The sequence below is a fragment of the Trichechus manatus genome, unplaced genomic scaffold (assembly GCF_000243295.1).
Source record: "Trichechus manatus latirostris isolate Lorelei unplaced genomic scaffold, TriManLat1.0 scaffold00120, whole genome shotgun sequence".
NCBI lineage: Eukaryota > Metazoa > Chordata > Mammalia > Sirenia > Trichechidae > Trichechus > Trichechus manatus.
The window spans coordinates 7,959,203-7,962,849 of NW_004444056.1; the positions used below are offsets into that span (position 1 = coordinate 7,959,203).

The following is a 3,647-nucleotide window of genomic DNA, read 5'->3' on the forward strand; positions in this document are numbered from 1 at the left end:
GGCAGTTTGAACCCACCAGCTGCTCCTTGGAAACTCTATGGGGCAGTTCTACTCTGTCCTATAGGGTCACTATGAGTCAGAATCGATTCAACAGCAACAGGTTGCAGCACCAACACAGACACAGACTTCATTGTAGACCAGGCCATACCCTGCTATGTGACAGTGTTTTGATCAGTAAATCCTAATATTGAACATCTGCAAGTGAACATCTGAGAATAACATCAGTAAATTATGTGCTGCAACATTGTATGTAGTATATATTACTAACAACAAGATGTACAGAAAAACAAAAATCAGACGATCATAAGTGTGGTTCACTGTCACTCGAATATATCGTTTAAATTGAGGACTCCCTGTTTACAAAACCAAAGAGACTGATCCTAACGTAACCACTCTTACAACCCATTTTACTTAGGTTCCTCAAGAATCTGGTAATACTAATTCACAAAATAACATTGGAGACCATCGACCCAGGCAATAGGGGGTCAGGCTTCTCGTTGTCATATTTGTCCTGCACCTTCCTAAATCCTTCCAAAAGGGGGTGAATAAAGCAGATTTGTTTAGGGTCCTTCAATATTGAGGAACAAACATCCAACTTGTGAGTGTGCTGGACTAAGAAAAACTTATTTGAACCCACCAATACTCATTTTTATTCTTCCCATTTCTTAATAACTGCTTAAAGATCTCCACCCTGCTGGGATTGTTGATGAACCCTAGAAGGTTGGTTCTGTCTGGCTCACTCAGATCTGCCAATAATCTGGACACTAGCCTTTGAGAAAGAGAAAGTAATACTGCAACGTGCAGAGCAAGGAGCCAGCAGGAAGTTCCTCAGATTCAAATTCCCGAGCCGTGGGGAGGCAGGGCTTATCTGTGATTTGGGAAAATTCTAGAAGAAATACATAGGGAAGACGTTGCAGGAATTATGGCGACCAGGAAAGAGGAGGTGACATGGTTCTTGTAAGACCTCTTGCTTCCAAATGGGGTCTGGGTGATGATCTTCATTTTGATTCGTTCTACCTGTTGCTTCATCCTCTGCTGAGGTCAACTAATGGTCACAGCTCGTCCTTCTGCACGTGCAGGGTGGGCCAAATCTGGCTTGGGCTGCTTTAAGGCACTAATGGTAACTTACTGGCATTCATAGGGTCAGCTTACAGGATGAATTCCTTTCTCTTCCCTTTTTCTTTCCCCTGGTTTTGCCCATCCTCTTGTGAGTCATTCCAGCCTCCTGTCTTATCTGTTGTTTCAATATTCAGAAGTAGCTCTGAGTCTAAAGGCTGTAGCTCATACTGCATATAATCTAAGCTTGGCGCAGGATCAGGATCTGCACCAGCACATTCCTTTGTAGGGGCCCTGAGGGTAGAGGTTAGGATCAGTCAGAATTCAAGCTTGACCTAGTATCAGGGTTTACCTCAAAAGTTTTGTTTACTTTCATTAAAATTTACCCATTGGTAGGGGCCCTGAGCTTAAAGGCTGTAGCGCAGACCAGCCTGATCCAAGCTTGGCTGAGCATCAGGGTCAAGATCATTGGCAAGACTAAACAGAACTTCTCCAGTCTTTTGAAACTCTCCCATGAAGTAAGAATAATGAAGACTTTGAATCATCCTAACATAGTTATTTGAAGAAATCAAGAATGAGAAAACTCTACTTTTTATGCAGTACATAACGAGGGCCAGTGCTTGATTACCTAGTGGCTCATGGAAGTGTGAAACAAAAAGCACCCCAGGCTAAATTCTGCCTGTGTCTGCTGGGCAGTATTGTCATTAGAAGTTTAGTGTGTGTAAAGAGTTAAAAGAAGAATACCTGCTTTTGGATGCTGTTATGACGTCTAGATTGCAGATGTCGTCTTCCGCAAGTGTCTTAGGCTGGGTTCTCTAGAGAAGCAAAACCAGTAAAGCATATAAATTTATACAGAGAGATTTATATCAAGGAAATAGCTCACGCAATTGTACAGGCTAAAACGTCCCAAGTCCACAGATCAGGGTAGAGGCCTCTCCCAGTTCAAGTAGCTCCAGAAGCTGGTGAACCCAAGGTCAGCAGGACGGAGAGGGGCTCCCACTCACAGGCTGTGAAGGTCAATGAATTCTAAGATCAGCAGACAAGACCACAAGGTTTCTCCTAAATTCACGGAGCTGCAGAGGCTGGCAAACCCAAGGTCAGCAGGTCAGGGAACTGGACTCTTGCTCGCAGGCTGAGAAGTTCAGCGAATACCAAGATCAACAGGTAATCTGCTAGCTCAAGTCCCACAAACCAGAGATGAGACAAGAGGCAGCTGCTGAGTCTGGAACAAGCCAAAAACCTTGGCAAGGTGAGCAGGCAGAAAGTAACTGGCAGAAGGCAGAGAGATGAAACTGAGAGGGAGGTGAGCTGCCACAGGCCCCGCCTCCGCCAGTACCACTCAGCAGATCCCATCATGGGGGTGATCACAACATTATACAACTGCTAAAACACTGAGAATAATGGCCTAGCCAAGCTGACATACAATCTTAACCATCACAGCAAGGAATTCGCCTTTGGCAAAAAGTTGGATACCTTTTATAGCAGTCCCCATCATTCTACCCCAGAACTCTTCCAGGGCCAAAAGTACGATGAAACCACAGTGGATACGTGGAGAGTGGGAGTGATTATATATACACTTGTCAGCAGATGCCTGTCTTTTGATGGATGGAACTTCAGGTAGTGGCAGAAGCAGATGCTGAATGAAAAATATCATGTTCCCTTCTATATGTTCATGGAGTGTGAAAATCTGCTCAAGAAATGTCTCATCCTTACTCCCAGTAAGAGAAGTACTTTGAAGCAAATCATGAAAGCTCCATGGAAAAGAGGGCCATAAAGAGTATGAACTAAAGCCTTACATGGAGCTACTCACTGACTACAAGGACCCTGGCAAACTGAGTCGATGGTGTCCATGGGTTACACATGGAAGAGATCTGGGCCTCACTGATGGACCAGGGCTCAAACTGCTAGCTCCCTATCTCACCTAGAAAAGGAGAAGACCAGCCCTGTGAACAGCAAGGGTTCTCAACCAGCACAGATCAAAGCAACAATGTTCTTATTTTGAGGCTAGCTTCGGCCAGACCTCCATCAGGAATAGAAAATACAACCTAACAGTGAGAGAGTCCAGGACCTCCAGGGCTTCTCTGCCTCAGACTCCCCAGCCCTGCTTTTCCTGCACCAAGAATCCAATTTGGCCCCAGTGCAGCCTACCCAGGCCCCTAGGTTGCACCCCACAAAGAGTATCTATAAAGTACAGCATCTCAGAAGCCCAGAAGTCTAGCATGTCTCTATGGCTTCCTCCTCAGCCCACCACATCTCTGCACTGGTGGAGGGAGCTCCAGGCAGAACCAGTTTTCCCCAGGATGTGTCCAATAGAAACTGCATGCATGCTGGACATGGTAACAGGTGTGTGACCAGCAGAAAATCCCTTATGGTGTGACCTCAACCTCTCCCTCTGGAATGACCCAGGGCCAGCAGTGGGCCACTGGAAGGTTCCTCAAGTTTCTAAGAAGAAATCTGTCTTCAGCTGTGCCAGAAGGAACCTGAATGAACTTGAATGTAAGGACTGATGCTGAAACCTCCAGAGGCCAAGCCGTGTTCCTTAAACTTCACATGAGGATGAGGATCAGCTCCCAGTCCCTGCTGCTGTGCAT

The 3,647-nt window shown here is 45.7% G+C and overlaps 1 pseudogene; it reads left to right on the forward strand.

Annotated features, from left to right (window-relative positions):
- The first annotated feature begins 922 nt into the window (after positions 1 to 922).
- On the forward strand, positions 923 to 2,964 carry LOC101349981 (serine/threonine-protein kinase MARK2 pseudogene; annotated as a pseudogene).
- Positions 2,965 to 3,647: the final 683 nt, after the last annotated feature.